This window comes from Cetorhinus maximus, chromosome 1, assembly GCF_964194155.1.
Source record: "Cetorhinus maximus chromosome 1, sCetMax3.hap1.1, whole genome shotgun sequence".
NCBI classification, from domain to species: Eukaryota; Metazoa; Chordata; class Chondrichthyes; order Lamniformes; family Cetorhinidae; genus Cetorhinus; species Cetorhinus maximus.
Window position 1 is genome coordinate 240,809,786 of NC_135879.1, and position 18,440 is coordinate 240,828,225.

Genomic DNA, 18,440 nt, shown 5'->3' on the forward strand with positions numbered 1-18,440 from the left:
AATTGCACGCAATATTCCAAGTGTGGCCCAACCAAGGTTCTATACAGCTGCAGCATGACTTCCCAGCTTTTATACTCAATACCCCTGCCGATGAAGGCAAGCATGCCACATGCCTTCCTGACTACCTTATCTACCTGCGTTACCACTTTCAGTGACCTGTGGACCTGTACACCCAGATCCCTCTGCCCATCAATACACTTAAGGGTTCTGCCATTTACTGTATAATTCCTGCCTGTATTAGACCTTCCAAAATGCATTACCTCGCATTTGTCCGGATTAAACTCCATCTGCCATTTCTCCGCCCAAGTCTCCAACCGATCTATATCCTGTTGTATCCTTTGACAATCCTCTTCACTATCTGCAACTCCTCCAACCTTAGTGTCGTCTGCAAACTTACTAATTAGCCCAGTTACATTTTCCTCCAAATCATTTATGTATACCACAAACAGCAAAGGTCCCAGCACCGATCCCTGTGGAACTCCACTAGTCACAGCTCTCCATTCAGAAAAGCATCCTTCCACTGGTTAAGGAATCTCTGAGAAAAGAAACTCCTCCTCATCTCAGTTTTAAATAGGAGAGCCCATATTTTTAAACTGTGTTCTGAGTTCTCGACTCCTTATTAAAAGGAAACATCCTCTCAGCATCTACCCCGTCAAGCCCCCTCAGAATCTTATAAGATCACCTCTCATTCTTCCAAACTTCAATAAGTAGAGGCACAAATTGCTCAACCTTTCCTCATAAAACAACTCTTTCATCCCAGGAATCAGCTTTGCGAACGTTCTCTGAACTGCTTCCTATGCAAGTATAACTCTCATTAAGGAAGGAGACCAAAATTATACATGGTATTCTAGGTGTGGTCTCCCTAATTCCCTGTACAATTGTAGGAAAACTTCCCTACATTTATACTCCATCCCCCTTGCAATAAAGGTCTTTCCTTTCCATCATCATCCATACTGCCCTCATTATCATCCATTGCCCCTTCCTTTCCTCTCCCCTTCTTTTCAATTCCAGTCTCCATGGGCAGAATTTTACAGGCCCCCAGCTGGTGAGTTTGCAGGCGGGAAGGGCCATAAAATTCCCGATGTGGTCTTCCCAGACTTCCTCCCACCCATCCCCAACCTACATGCTATTTTACAAAGGCAAGTGAGGCCCAGGGCGGCCCACCCATGCCCAAAATGAGGAATACTGCCCGGCCTTCAATTTTCAGGCCAGCAGGAGGGATTCAGGGGCAAGCCCAATAGGTTATGCTGCTCGCACCTTGGGTGGGGTGGTTGCCTTCCTTTACACTCCCCCTCCCCAAGATCTGGGTCCTCCTGGATACTGCCTCCTCGCCTGACCTTCAAATCATGACCCGTCATTCCCACCATCCACCCCCATCCCCCAGGCCTCATTTCCCCTCCTCACCACAAAACCCTGGACTGCCCTGTATCCCAGGGCTCAGGCTCTGGAAGCTGCTTGTAGTTCCAGAAGTGGCCACCACTCTTAGTGGCCCGGCTGGGACTACAGAGTTGCCAGCCAATCAGATTGGGCAGCAGTTCTCTGGGATGGAACTTCCTCCCGGGTGAGGAGCAAAAGGCCTGTCTCCAGCAGATTAAGGCTCCTTGAAGTGTTAAATGTCTGCATGGCATCAATGATTGGCAGGCTTGCGTTCCCCACCAACTTCTCCACCTGTGAAGTGAGAAACACCGCCATCAAAAAAATGTTGCCCCATATAATAAAGAGAATATTGCACTGGAGAATGTGGGGAAAAAATTATAAAGATCGTTCTAGAGCTGAGAGGTTATACATATCAGGAAAGGTTGAACAGGCTGGGACTCTTGAGAAAAATGAAGCCAGAAAGGTGATCTGATAGAGAATGGGAAATTCGCAAGAAATCTCTTTACACAGATAGTGATTAGAATATGAAATTCTCTATCACAAGAAGTACTTGAGGTGAATAGCATAGGTGCATTTAAAGGAAGCTGGAGAAACAAATAGACAAGGGATAATGGCCTTGAAGTTACGCTGTTATGGTTACATAAAGAAGGTTTGAAAGAGACTCGTCTGGAGTATAAAGGCCATCATGGACCACTTGAACCAAATGTTTCTGTTCTGTACATTCTACGTAGTTCATTGCCATCCATTTAACCCCATCATTGCCACATATTGTTCTCTTCATTGGAAATAAAGTAATGTATAACTACCAACAGAGATAATGAAAAAGTGTACAAAAATGGCATGATAATATATTTTACTCCACAATTCAAAATTTTAAGTGCTACCAAAACATGGATATATGCTAAATAAAATATTAAAATATAATATATATATGTCCTGTTCTACCTCATTATTTCTGGTCACATTAAAATAGTGCTATTCCTCACTTCGCTCAATATTTCCTTCCTCCTACAACAAATAGCTTTTAAAAATCCAAATTTGCTCAACTACTACAGTTTACTTATCTCGTATTGTTTCCTGCCATTGTTTACTTTGGACTATTGTCCGCAAATTATGGACCATATTTTTCAGTTTAAGGAAAGCATCGATCAAAGATTGATCATTTACAGAAATTTAGATATCAGAGTTAAAAAAGGTAAATTATGTGGTCAAGCAGCATAGACTAGGCCTGTAGTCCCTTGAATATAGAAGATTAAGGGGTCATCTAATTAAAGTATTTAAGATGATTAAAGGGGCTGAAAGAGTAGACTGAGAGAAAGAATTTACTCCGGTCAATGAGTTCAGAACAAGAGTGCATTACCTCAAAATGAGAACAAGGCGGTTGAGAGGTGATGTTAGAAAACACTAAGGATGGTGGCAATCTAGAACTCTCTCCCCCAAAAAGCTGTTTAGGGCTTAAGTGAAAATTTCAAAACTGTGATCTTAGATTTTTGTTCGGTATTAAGGGTACTGAACCAAAGCGGACAGATATTGTTAAGATTCAGATCAGCTGTAATCTAATTCAATGGCAAATAGGTTTAGGGGACTGAATGACTTCCTCCTGTTCCGATGTTCCAATGTTCTAAGTCCCTTTTTTCCTGCCAATAACATACAAAAGTAACATACTCCCAGCTGCACTGCTTATGCTTTAAGTAGCTAGCGCCACTCAGTGGTTTGGTAATTGTAAAGCCTCACCATACAACTTTTATTTCTCATTTGAATCAAAAAATTTTATGTCCCTCATATTTTCCAATGAGGACAGGAGCTGGGAATATGAATACTCTGAAACAAATGTAAAATGACTTATATCTAGAAAAAATGTGATGATTTCTTTTTAAGTGCACTTACCATTCCTTTGTCCATGCACATAACCTTTCCAAATCCCAATGAATGCTTTCAGCCTCTTTTGAAATGTAGCTTAGTCTACAATGTTAGTGGATAAATCCTCTCTCATACCATTTATAAATGGTAGAATGGGACTAGATCAATGAATAGGCCCCTGTGGAATGACCACCACCAATCAGAGCTTTTGCTACTTCTCACCATCCACTGACTGACATTGTCAAAGCAGCTTTCAAACCAGTTGGCTAGGAACATAGGAACAAGAGTAGGCCATTTGGCCCGTTGAGCCTGCTCTGCCATTCAATTAGATCATGGCTGATCATCTACCTGTACACCATTTTCCTGCTGTTATGACATAACAGATGGTAAATGTTGAGCTTTTCAAATCCCAGAGGGAAACTTGAAACAACTGTCACGGCTAATTTTCAATTTGTATGTTTCGAGATGCGGACTTTGATTTCAGTAATAATAAGACCACCGAGTCTTAAGAGGTTTTTATAAAACTAAATCAAACATTTATTAACAAGAAAAATGATTTTTAAGCACACACATATGTCTACAAATTACTACTATAATAACTTCCAAATCCCCTAATTAATTTAACTCCCAGTTACACTTTCGTTAAGGCAACAGTAAGACACATAGATTTTAAAAGGCCCAGGCAAAGTAAACGATACTCTGAACAGTCAAATTGAAAGTAAGTTCTCTTAACTTCAGTCCCTGGAGGCAGCAATTTGGTACATACAGGTTGAAGGCATTTCACACTTGTTGAATCTTAGACTGCCTTCCCTCACACACAGCCTTGCTCCTTTACACATATTTTCCCATTTGAATGCAAATACCCATTGTTTCATTATGTCTTTAGACCTTTACCTTCCTGATAATAAAAATCTCTCAAAGCACTAAGTTTTATCAGTAATCTTTGGGGGAAATAAATAAACACACTATTTCTTACTACTTCTGCTGGCTAGGTATACATTACATTCCCACTTTTGAATTCAAGCCACACTAGTTTGTTTAAAAATGCAAATTGCCCCCTTTGCACTTCACATTCTAAAACTTCCCCATGTTTACCTAATTAATATTTTAAACCTAATTTCTCTTCTTACATCAAAGCACCCAGACTAGCTGCCTCTAATCCAATTAAGTCAGACACACACACTCACACACACGCACACGTAGACACATAGACACAGACTATGCTCTATAATAAATTCTAACAACATTATGGACAATGTTATATCTATCTGACACCTGCACTATCCCCATATCCCTTGATATCATTAGTATCCAGAAATGTATCGATTTCTGTCTGAACATGTTCAGTGATTGAGCTTCCACAGCCCTCTGGGGTAGAGAATTCCAAAGATTCACCACCCTCTGAGTGAAGAAATTCCTCCTCATTTCAGTCTTAAATGGCCTGGCCCTTAATCCCCTGTTTCTAGACACACCAGCAAGGGGAAACATCTTATCTACATCTACCCTATCTTGCCCTGTAAGAATGTGTAAGTTTCAGTGAGGTCACCTCTCATTCTTTGAATACAGACCCAGTTTCCTCAATTTTTCCTCATAAGACAATCCTGATATCTCTGGGATTAGTCTGGTGAAGCTCCATTGCACTCCCTCTATGCAAGCACATCCTTCCTTAGATATGGAGACCAAAACTGTACACCAGTTTTACTCCAGGTAAACTCTAGGTGGGGTGCAATCTCACCAAGGCTCTACACAATTACAGCAAAACATCCTTACTCCTATACTCAAATCCCCTTGCGATGAAGGCCAACATACCATTTGTATTCCTAATTGCTTGCTGCACCTGCATGCTAGCTTTTAGTGACTCATGAACAAGGACACCCAGGTTCCTTTGGATATCAATATTTCCCAACTTCTCACCATTTACAAAATACCCTGCCTTTCTGTTTGCTCTACCAAAGTGGATAACTACACACTTATTCACATTATATTCCATCTGCCATGTTCTTGCCCATTCACTCAGCCTGTCCAAGTCCCCTTGAAGCTTCCTTGGATCCTCCTCACAACTTACATTCCTACGTAGTTTTGTCTCATCAGCAAATTTGGAAATATTACTTGGAAATGTAGGCTAATTTATCAATCCTTCCATGAGCTTTCAGCTTCTTTAAAATTCTTAAACAAGAACCAAAAGTACTTGCATTTCTTTTATTCATACATGGGATGTGGGCTTCGCTGGCTGGGCCAGCATTTATTGCCCATCCCTACTTGCTCTTGAGAAGGTGGTGGTGAGCTGCCTTCTTGAACCGCTACAGTCCATGCAGGGTAAGGACACCCACAGTGCTGTTAGGGAGGGAGTTCCAGGATTTTGACCCAGTGACGGTGAAGGAATGGCAATATATTTCCAAATCAGAATGATGCGTGGCTTGGAGGGGAACTTGCAGATGGTGGTATTCCCATGTGTCTGCTGCCGTTATCCTTCTAGGTGCTAGAGGTCATGGGTTTGGAATGCGCTGTCTAAGGGGCCTTGATGAATTCCAGCCGTGCATCTTGTAGATGGTACACACTGCTGCTACTGTGTGTCGTTGGTGATGGGAGTGAACGTTTTTGGATGTGGTTCCAATCAAGTAGGTTGCTCTGTCCTGGATGGTGTCAAGCTTCTTGGGTGTTGTGGGAGCTGTACTCATCCAGGCAAGTGGGAAGTATTCCATCACACTCCTGACTTGTGCCTTGTAGATGGTAGATAGGCTTTGGGGAGTCAGGAGGTGGGTTACCCATCGCAGGACTCCTAGCCTCTGACCTGCTCTTGTAGCTACACTATTAATATGGCTGGTCCAGTTCAGTTTCTGGTCAATGGTAACCCCCCGCCAGGATGTTGATAGTGGGGGATTCAGTGATGGTAATGCCATTGAACGTCAAGGGGTGATGGTTAGATTCTCTCTTCTTGGAGATGGTCATTGCCTGCACTTGTGTGGCACGAATGTTACTTGCCACTTGTCAGCCCAAGCCTGAATATTGTCCAGATCTTGCTGCATTTGGACAAGGATTGCTTCGGTATTTGAGGATTCGCACATGGTGCTGAACATTGTGTAATCATCAGCGAACCACTTCGAACCTTATGATGGAAGGAACATCATTGATGAAGCAGCTGAAGACGGTTGGGCCGAGGACACTACCCTGAGGAACTCCTGCAGTGATATCCTGGAGCTGAGATGACAGATCTCCAACAACCACAACCATCTTCCTTTGTGCTAGGTATGACTCCAACCAGTGGAGAGTTTCCCCCCGATTCCCATTGATTTCAGTTTTGCTAGGGCTCCTTGATGCCAAACCTTTAACATAGAAAAACCTCCAGGGCATAATCAAACAAAATGGATGATCACATCCCATGAAAGAATAAAGGAAAAACAATGTAAAAGATATTAGCTTCATGACTAAAAGCCACAAGAGGTGGTTTTGAAGATGACACTGAAAGGAGGGGATGGAGGTAGAAAAGCAGAGAGAATTCCAAACTGTAGGACCAAGGCGGATGAAGATGAGTGCCATTGGTGAGGCAAAGGGAGTGGGTAAATATTATAAGATATTAGAGCTTATGGGCTGTAAAAGCTGGTTTTGAAACGTTCCATCAAATCTACCAACTTCTTTCCGGAGGCAATTAAAAACTTTATCAAACGGAATTCTGAAAATTTCAACGATTCATACCCTCTGGGTAGTTCTTATCCACTGATTTAGTTGCCTCCTGAAAGAATTCAGTAGATCTGTGAGTCCTGATGCAGTGCTTCAAAAAACAGTTTTTACATCCTAAACGCTCTTATATCCCATAATAGGTAAGACTGATTATAAGTTATAGATTATTGAAAATAAAATTGGAGGTATTGAAAAATGTTATGAGCTGTCGTAACAAATAGCTAATAGCATTTTTAAAAATTAATACCCTGATCACAACCTATACATGTGAAAAAAATGTACTTAAAGCTTAGCTAATTTCTCCTCTGCCTTGTGACTGGCTGGGACAATTCTATAAACAGAACATGGGCAGCAGGTCGAGCAGCAGGGGGAGCTGGGAACATTCGGTATGATGCTGGAATGTTACACCAGAGCACACAGTAAACAGCAGATCTGACCAAACGGCTAACCCCGCAGTGGAGAAAATCAAAACCTATTCAGGCAAAATTAACATTATGTCACATTATTACTTTGAAATAAATTGTACCATTTTGCTTCCACTTCAAATTAAATACAAAATGCGTAAACCAAACTTCAAAGGTGTCAGTTGTGGCTCAGTGGGTAGCACTCCAACTTTTGAGTCAAAATGTTATGGGTTCAAGTCCTACACCAGAGACTGAGCATGTTATCTAGACTGGTAGGAAGAAACTTAAGCAAGGAGTCAGGAGGGCTAAAAGGGGTCATGAAAAGTCACTGGCAACCAGGATTAAGGAAAATCCCAAGGCCTTTTATACATATGTAAAAAGCAAGAGGGTAGCCAGGGAAAGGGTAGGCCCACTCAGGGACAGAGGTGGGAATCTGTGTGTGGAGCCAGAAGAAATGGGAGAGATACTAAATGAATACCTCTCATCAGTATTCACCAAAGAGAAGGACTTAGTGGTCGATTTGTCTAGGGAAGAGTGTGTAGACAGCCTGGATCATGTTGAGATCAAAAAAGAGGTGTTAAGCATCTTGAAGAATATTAAGGTGGATAATTCCCCAGGGCCAGATGGGATCTACTCCAGAGTACTTAGGGAGACAAGGGAGGAGATTGCTGGGGCCTTGACAGAAATCTTCGTATCCTCACTGGCTACGGGTGAGGTCCCAGAGGACTGGAGAATGGCCAATGTTGTTCCATTGTTTAAGAAGGGTAGCAGGGATAATCCAGGAAATTACAGGCCGGTGAGCCTTACGACACTGGTAGGGAAATTATTGGAGAAGATTCTTCATGACAGGAATTACTACCATTTGGAAGCAAATGGGTGTATTAGTGAGAGGCAGCATGGTTTTGTGAAGGGGAGGTCGTGTCTCACTAACTTGATCCAGTTTTTCGAGGAAGTGACAAAGATGATCGACGATGGAAGGGCAGTGGATGTTATGTACATGGATTTCAGTAAGGCCTTTGACAAGGTCCCTCATGGCAGACTGGTACAGAAGGTAAAGTTGCACGGGATCAGAGGTGAGCTGGCAAGATGGATACAGAATTGGCCTGGTCATAGAAGACAGAGGGTAGCAGTGGAAGGGTGCTTTTCTGAATGGAGAGCTATGACCAGTGGAGTTCCGCAGGGATCAGTGCTGGGACCTTTGCTGTTTGTAGTATACATAAATAATTTGGAGGAAATGGAACTGGGCTAATTAGTAAGTTCTTCCCAGTGCCCTAGAAAGTATTTATCCTTCAACCAAATTAAAACAGGTTATTCCCTCGAATATATGATTAAGGGGTGATCTAATCGAAGCAATTAAGATGATCAAAGAAGCTGATAGGGTAGATAGACAGAAATTATTCCCTCTGGGTTGGGAGGCCAGAACAAGGGGTCTTAAAATTAGCACTAGGCCAGTTAGTGGTGACGTAAGAAAATACTTCTTCACAGAAGGGGTAGTGGAAATCTGGAACTCTCTCCTCAAAAAGCTGATGAGGTACGTCAATTGAAAATTTTAAAACTGAGCTTGATAGATTTGTGTTAGGCAAGCGTATTAAGGATTACAGAACCAAGGGTAGATGAAATTAAGAAAGAGAACAGCTGTGACCTAACTAAGCAGCAAAACAGTCTCATGGGCTGAATGGCCTACTCCTCTTCCTATGAATCTGATTTGACCATTATCACTTTACTGTTCATGGAAACTTACTGTGAAGAAATTGGCTGCAATGTTTCCTACATTGCAACAAGAAAACATGTACAAGGCTATAGGAAAAAGAAGGGGAATGAAACTAATGGGATGACTATTTTAAATAGTTGGTATGGGCATGTTGGGTCGCATGACCATCTTCTGTCCTGCGAGATAATTGATTCAATGGTTAGAACTTAATTCAGGATATGCAGGTCCCACCAGTGCAACTGGAAGTGGCTGCATTTCTGCGCAACTATGCACAAATTTAAAGTTCAGGTAGCAGTCACGTAGAACTCAACCAATCAAAGAAGTGCCTGAAACAAAAACAGAAAATGCTAGAAAAACTCAGGAGGTCTAGCAGCATCTGTGGAGAGAGAAACGGAGTTAACTTTAGAGTCCATATGACCCTTCTTCAGCGCTGAAGGGAAGTGGAAATGTGAAGAAATTTATATTGGTTAAGTGGGGTGGGGCAGGTGGAGCTGTATAGAAGGCCAGCGATAGGTGGGGACAATGGAAGGATTGACAAAGATGTCATTAACTGAAGGACAAAGGGAGTGTTGATGGTAGTGGTTAGTGCTAAAAAAGATGCTAATAATGGCATAAAGGTAAGAAAGCAGAATGTGATTTAAGCAGAACGAGGGTAGCATTGTGTGAAAGAACAACATGGAACAAGTAACAGATGGCCTTGTGGGGGATGGGCTGAGGGGAGCAGGCGGTGGTGGGGCAAAAAAGGACAGGAAATGGGATAAAAAAGGGAATAAAACCACAGGTAAATGAATAAAAATAAGTGGATTAAAAAATAAAAATGAATGTAGAAAAAAGGGGATTTAAAAAAGGGGTGAGGATGGAGGAAAGTGTTCATGGTCTGAAGTTGTTGAACTCAAGGTTAAGTCCAGAAGGCTGTAAGGTTCCTAATCGGAAGATGAGGTGCTGTTCCTCCAGTTTGCATTGGGCTTCACTGGAACATTGCAGCAGGCCAAGGATGGACATGTGGGCATGAGAGCAGGATGGTGCGTTGAAATGGCGGGTGACCGGAAGATCTGGGTCATGCTTGCGGACAGACCGGAGGTGTTCTGCAAAGCGGTCACTCAGTCTGCGTCTGGTGTCCCTGATGTAGAGGAGACCACATTGGGAGCGGCGGATGCAGTAGACCAAATTGAAGGAGGTGCAAGTGAAGCGCTGCTTCACCCGAAAGCAGTGTTTGGGCCCTTGGACAGTGAAGAGGGAGGAGGTAAAAGGGCAGGTATTGCACCTTCTGCGATTGCATGGGAAGGTGCCCTGGGAAGGGGATGAGGTGTTGGGGACGATGGAGGAGTGTTCCTTCTCAGTTCCTTCGCCTCTGTCGTATCTGTTCCAATGATGCCACTTTCAAAAATGGCGCTTCTGGCATGTCTTCCTTCTTCCTTAACCGGGGATCCCCCCAACTGTGGTTGACAGGGCCCTCAGCTGTGTCCGACCCATCTCCCGTGCCTCTGCCCTCACACCTTCCCCACCCTGCCAGAATCATGATAGGGTCTCCCTTGTCCTCACTTTTCACCCCACCAGCCTCCACAATCACAGAATCACAGAATCACACAGAGCGGAAGAGGCCCTTCAGCCCATTGAATCTGCACCTACACGTGAAAAACACCTGACCTACCTACCTAATCCCATTTACCAGCACTTGGCCCATAGCCTTGAATGTTATGACGTGCCAAGTGCAATCAAAGGATCATCCTCCGCCATTTCCGCCAACTCCAGCATGATGCCACCGCCAAATACATCTTCCCCTCACCCCGCCCCATCAGAATTCCGTAGGGACCATTCCCTACAGGACACCCTGGTCCACTCCTCCCTCACCCGGATGCCCAAATAGATGATGTAGCCATGGGAGCCCGTCTAGGTAAAGCGTTCATTTTCGTCAGTTTCCACAAGAAACACATTTTTGATGGAATGAGCCCCGACCTCCTACCCCAGCCATATTTCCATTTGCGATCTTTGAATCTGCAGCGGCCTGTAAGGATTTCCTTGCACACCTTAATATGCTCCATCCCACACTGAAATTTACTTTTGAGATGGAACAGTTTCCTAGATGTTGAGAAATCCGCTAAGGGGTTCTTCACTACTGTCTACCACAAGCCCACCTGCCCCATTCAATATACATGTTGGGATTCCTATAGCCCCATACGCTATAAGTCTGGCCTTAAGCAATCTTGTAAATAGGGCCCTTATTCATTTGCTCACCTTGCAAGCCTGACGCAGAAATAGACCGCATCAAAGCTAATCTGCAGGACAATGTCTATCCTAATCAGATCATTGTTTACTGCGTATTGCATAAACTCACCAATGAGATAAATGCCACCACTTTTAGACATGAAAAATGCCTGGTCTGCCTCAAATTACCCTGGAAAAGCAAAGTATCTCAAAAATTTAAACAACAGGTTAAGCAAGCCGTTTCATGCTGCTCCTATGCAGTGGCTAGGCAAGTGGCATTGTTCACTAACAGGATGCTGCCATCAGTTCAAAAAGACATTCAGTCTACCATACAACTGAGCAACGTGATGTATGAATTTCAATGCCACTGCAATGCCAGGTATGTAGGCCATATGCCACAATGTTTGCTGATGGTAATAGCTACACTAACAATCCACTTAAGATAATCCATCGAGCTCGTAACATGGCTCATTTACATTTGCTGAAAGCAACATACATTCATACGCAGGGATCCGTTCTCTGCAAACAAAAATAATATGTTAAAGCCTTGCACCTTTTTAAATTACTTGGGAGCTTGGGGAGCCTACAGTTCCCTGTTGCTTTCTCTATAGCAATACCTCAGCCAGTCAGAGCAGACCTGCCAATCAATCAGCATCCATTTCTCCTGTGGTATAAATTGTGACTGAAATTTGGCATTCTTGTGTTTGTTCTTGTGAGTGCAAGGCATACGAAAATACGAACAAGGAGCCCCTCGAGCCTGCTCTGCCATTTAATAAGATCATAGCTGATCTGATAGTAACCTGAAATCTGCATCCCACCTACCCTTGATAACCTATCACCCCTTGCTGACCAAGAATCTATCCACCTCTGGCTTAAAAATATTCAAAGACTCTGCATCCACCACTTTTTCAGGAAGAGAGTTCCAAAGACTTATGACCCTCTGAGTTAAAAAAATTTGCCTCATCTCTGATTTAAATGGGTGACCTCTTATTGTTAAACAGTGGCCCCTAGTTCTAGATTCTCCCACAAGAGGAAACATTCTCTCCACATCCACCCCTCAGGATCTTATAAGGTAAAATGTTTTGGCAACGTGCCTCTCTTTTCAGCAATATTCAACACTCTGGCCAGAATCTTCGGGCCGGCGAGCGAGGGCGGGCCCCGCTCACCGACACGTAAAATGATGCGCAGTGACATCGGGCATGTGTCCCGATGTCACCGCGCATCATTCAGATCCTCAGTTCAGCAGGCACGCACAGGAGGCGGCTGCACGCCCACCGAACTGTCAAAGGCCTAGTAAGGCCATTTAAGTATGAATTGAAATAATTAACTGAGCTGCCCGTCCAACCTTAAGGTTGGCGGGCAGGCGAAGAGCCCAGGCGGCCGTTGCATTTATCATGAAACCTCATCCACGAGCAGAATGAGGTTTCATGAAGGTTTTTAAACTTTAATAAAAATTTTAATAAAATTCATTGACATGTCCCAGCTCATGTGACACTGTTACATGAAGGGAAATGTCTTAAAAAATTTTTTTTCTTTATTACAATTTTAAAAAATCAAACTCATCCCCCTGAGGCAGCTCTATGCCTCAGGGAGATTTCTATGCTTTTCTGCACGCATGCAACAAAGCACGCAGGCCCTGACTCAGCCTACTCCCCCCACCCGCACAGGGAGCACTCAGTGCTTCCGGGTGCGCGTCACGCTTGGCGGGCCTTAATTGGCCTGCCCACGTATAATGGCGGCACACAGCCGATCACAGGCAGCAATCAGCTGCACACCCGCCTGCGCCCGCTCCCACCCAAACCACCCACCCCCCTGACAGGGAGAAAATTCTCCTCTCTATTTCCATGAAACCTGCCTGTTATATTTTCAGCAACTATCATCAAAGAAAACAGCCTCCTAACTACCAATCTTGTTTCATGACAAAGTCCTTGCTGAGGATTCAAATTTCATAGCAACATTATAACTGCTCCTTCTTGAGTCTACATTTGTGTGGTGGCATGCCTATTGGAGTAAAACTGTGTAGAAATTCTGGAGACTGTTATCATTTTCTTCATCTATAGAATCAATGTTGATGTATCCTTTAATTCATCTTACAGCTATTCTAAAACATTTTCATTCAAATCTAATGAATCTTCATTTCTGGAACAAAGGATAGCTTTTGAAGAATCAGTTGTAACAAATAATTGTCCCCATCATTTTGCCACACCTAACCAGTTCCATCATCTCATCCACCCTTCCCATGCGATGCCCCCCATGCCATCCACATTCCCATTCCTTTTATCCCTCCCATATTATAGGAGAGGCAACGGCATGGAGGTATTGTCGCTAGACTAGTAATCCAGCAACCCAACATAATGCTCTCGAGACCTGGGTTCAAATCCCACCATGGCAGAATTGAATAAAAATCTGGAATTAAAAGTCTAATGGTGACCCATGCCCTACTTTAAGGAAGGAATCCCTTTAGGAAACCTGTCATCCTTGCACACACATGTGTGTGGTGGGTCTGCTGTGGGTCTTGACGCTTAAATGGCCTAGCAAACTCAGCTGTATCAAGCCACTATAAAGTCACAAAAAAAAAAAGGAATGAAACTGGACGAACCAGCTGACATCGACCTAGGCACCAGAAACGACAATGGCAATCTCAGTCCTGTCAACCCTGCTGAGTTCCCCTTACTAACATCTGGGGCTAAGACTAGTCAAGCAACACTGGAAAATGGAATCATTACTGACAAATACTGTTCCAGACACCACCATCAACAGCAGAGGTGGTGGCACAGGGGTATACAGTCAGGAGGGAGTTGCCCTGGGAGTCCTCAGCATTGACTCCAGGAACTATGAAGTCTCATGGCATCAGGCCAAACATGGGTAAGGAAACCATGTATCACCCTTCCTCAGCTGGGGAATCAGTCCTCCTTCATGTTGAACACCACTTGGAGGAAGCACTGAGGTTGGCAAGGGCGCAGAATGTACCCTGGGTGGGGGACTTCATTGTCCATCAGCAAGAGTGATGTGGTAGCACCACGACTGACCGAGCTGGCCAAGTCCTAAATGACATAGCTGCTAGACAGATGGTGAGGGAACCAACAAGAGGGGAAAAACATACTTCACCTCATCCTCACCAACCTGCCTGCCGCAGATGCATCTGTGCATGACTGTATTGGTAGGAATGAATACCATACAGTTGTTGCAGAGATAAAGTCCCAGCTTCACATTGAGGATACCCTCCATCGTGCTGTGAGAATCTGCATCTGTGATGCTGGGCACCTCTGCAGGAGGCCAAGGTGGATCATCCATCACAGATCCAGCAACTCAAGACTGAGCATCCATGAGGTGCTGTGGGCCATCAGCAGCAGCAGAATTGTACTCAAACACAATCTGCAACCTCATGACCCAGCATATCCCCCACTCTACCATTACCATCAAGCCAGGAGATCAACCCTGGATCAATGAAGAATGCAGGAGGGCATGCCAGGAGCAACGCCAGGCATTACCTAAAAATGAGGTGTCAACCTGGTGAAGCTGCAACACAGGATTACTTGCATGCCAAGCAGCATAAACAGCAAGTGAGAGACAGAGCTAATCGATCCCACAACCAACGGATCAAATCTAAGCTCTGCAGTCCTGCCAAATCCAATCGTGAATGGTGGTGGACAATTAAACAACTCACTGGAGGAGGAGGCTCCACAAATATCCCCATCCTCAATGATGGAGGAGCCCAGCACATCAGTGCAAAATGTAAGCATTTGCTACAATCTTCAGCCAGAAGTGCTGAGTGGATGATCCATCTCGGCCTCCTCCGGAGGTCCCCAGCATCACAGGTGCCAGTCTTGAGCCAATTCGATTCACTCCACGTGATATCACATGGAAACGGCTGAAAGCACTGGATACTGCAAAGGCTATGGGCCCTGACAATATTCCGGCAATAGTACTGAAGACTTGTGCTCCAGAACTTGCCGCGCTCTTAGCCAAGCAGTTCCAGTACAGCTACAACACTGGCATCTACCCAGCTAAGTAGAAAATTGCCCAGGTATGTCCTGTACACAAAAAGCAGGACAAATTCAACCCGGCCAATGACCACCCCATCAGTCTTCCCTCGACCATCAGTAAATTACTCTCCATCAGCAGTAAAGTGATGGAAGGGATCATCAACAGTGCTATCAAGCGGCACTTGCTTAGCAATAACCTGCTCACTGATGTGCAGTTTGGGTTCCGCCAGGGCCACTCAGCTCCTGACCTCATTGCAGCCTTATTTCAAACATGGACAAGAGCTGAACTCCCGAGGTGAGGTGAGAGTGACTGCCCTTGACATCAAGGCCACCTTTGACCAAGTGTGGCATCAAGGAACCCTAGCAAAACTGGCATCAATGGAAATCAAGGGGAAAACTTTCCACTGGTTGGAGTCATACCTAGCACAAAAGAAGATGGTTGCAGTTGTTGGAGATCAGTCATCTCAGCTCCAAGACATCACTGCAGGAGTTCCTCAGGCTAGTGTCCTTGGCCCAACCATCTTACAGCTGCTTCATCAAAGACCTTCCTTCCATCATAAGGTCAGAAGTGAGGATTTTTGCTGATGATTGCACAATGTTCAGCACCATTCATGACTCAGATACTGTAGCAGTCCATGTCCAGATGCAGCAAGATATGGACAATATCCAGGCTTGGGCTGACAAGTGGCAAGTAACATTTGTGCCACACAAGTGCCAGGCAATGGCCATCTCCAAGAAGAGAGAATCTAACCATCACCCCTTGATTTTCAATGGCATTACAATCACTGAATTTCCCACTATAAAAATCCTGGGGGTTACCATTGACCAGAAATTGAACTGGACTAGCCATATTAATACTGTGGCTACAAGAGCAGGTCAGAGGCTAGGAGTCCTGCGAAGAGTAACTCACCTCCTGACTCCCCAAAGCCTGTCCACGATCTACAAGTCAGGAGTGTGACGGGATACTCCCCACTTGCCTGGATGAATACAGCTCCCACAACACTCAAGAAGCTTGACAATGTCCGGGACAAAGCAGCCCGCTTGATTGGCACCATTCACTCCCTCCGCCACCGACACACAGTAGCAGCAGTGTGTACCAGCTACAAGATGCAATGCAGGAATTCGCCAAGGCTCCTTCAACAGCACCTTCCAAACCCACGACCACTACCATCTCGAAGGACAACGCAGCAGATTGATGGGAACACCATCACCTAGAAGTTCCCCTCCAAGTCACTCACCATCCTGACTTGGGAATATATTGCTGCCGTTCTTTCACTGTAGCTGGGTCAAAATCCTGGAGCTCCCTTTCTAACAGCACTGTGGCTGTGCCTCTACCACATATACTGCAGCAGTTCAAGAAGGCAGCTTACCACCAAATTCTCAAGGGCAATTAGGGATGTACAATAAATGCTGTCCAGCCAGGGAAACCCACATCCCGTGATGGGATAAAAAAACAATAAGATCCCCTCCCTTGCCACTTCCATCCCTCCCATCAATTCCATCCCATCCCTTAGAGTTCAGCCAAGGTAGCATTGTTGTTGAGGTCCCCTTACCTTCTGTTAACTGCATTCTCTACCAACACCCCACTGCCCCACTGCTGCCACCATCGCAGCCACAAACTTTTTTTTATAATTATTCTTTCATGGGTTGTAGGTGTCACTGGCAAGTCCAGCTTTTGTTGCCCATCCCTAAATGCCCTTGAACCGAATGGCATACAAGGCCATTTCAGAGGCAGTTAACTCAATCATATTGCTGTGGATCTGGAGTCATATCAAGACAGCATTTGCCCTAGCAAAACTGGAATCAATGGGAATTGGGGGAAAACACGTGGCTGGTTTGGATTCATACCTAGCGAAAAGGAAGATGGTTGTGGTTGTTGGATGTCAATCATCTCAGTTCCAGGACATCACTGCAGGAGTTCCTCAGGGTAGTGTCCTTAGTCTAACCATCTTCAGCTGCTTCATTCATGACCTTCCTTCCATCATAAGGTCAGAAGTGGGGATGTTCCCTGATGATTGCAGTGTTCAGCACCATTCGCGACTCCTCAGATACTGAAGCACTCCATATCCAAATGCAGCAAGAACTGGACAATATCCAGGCTTGGGCTGACAAGTGGCAAGAAACATTTGTATCACACAAGTGCCAGGCAATGACCATCTCCAACAAGAGAGAATCTAATTATCACCACTTGACATTCAATGGTATTACCATGGCTGAATCCCCCACTATCAACATCCTAGGGATTACCATTGACCAGAAGCTGAACTAGGCTAGCCATATAAATACTGTGGCTATAAGAGCAGGTCAGAGGCTAGGAATCCTGCGGAGAGTAACTCACCTCCTGACACCCCAAAACTTGTCTACCATCTACAAGGCACAAGTCAGGGGTGTGATGGAATACTCTCCACTTGCCTGAATGAGTGCAGTTCCCACAACACTCAAGAAGCTTGACACTGTCCGGAACAAAGCAGCCCGCTTGATTAGCACCACATCCACAAACATTCATTCTCTCCAGCAGGGACACACAGTAGCAGTGGTGTGTACTATCTACAAGATGCACTGCAGGAACTCACCAAGGCCCCTTAGACACATGAGAACACCACCAGCTGGAAGTTCCCGTCCGAGCCACTTACCGTCCTGACTAGGAAATATATCACCGTCCTTCACTGTCGCTGGGTGAAAACCCTGGAACTCTCGCCCTAACAGCACACAGGGACTTCATCAGTTTAAGGAGGCAACTCACCACCACTTTCTCAAGGGCAATTAGGGATGAGCAATAAATGCTGGCCCAGCTAGTGATGCCCACATCCCATGACTGAATGAATTTTTAAAAATGTAGGCTCAGTCTGCGTAAGGATGGCTGATTTCCTTTCCTAAATGGGCACCCATGAACTAGATAGGTTTTTATCACAATTGATTATAGTTTCGTGGTCACCATTATTGACAGTGGCTTTATATTCCAGGTTTATTAATTGAGTTTAAATTCTGCCAGCTGCCATGGTGAGATCTGAACCTGTTCTTTGAATCCAGAGCATTAATCTGGGTCTCTGGATTACGAGCCCAGTGACATAATCACTATGGCACTGTCTCCATTGGTAGCCACATGTACGTCACACACTCCCCACATGCCTGCATGGGAGCATAGCACTGCCCACCAAATAATCCCACCAACAGGTGTGCCCCATAAACTTAACTGGTCAATTAAAACAGTGAGGACAT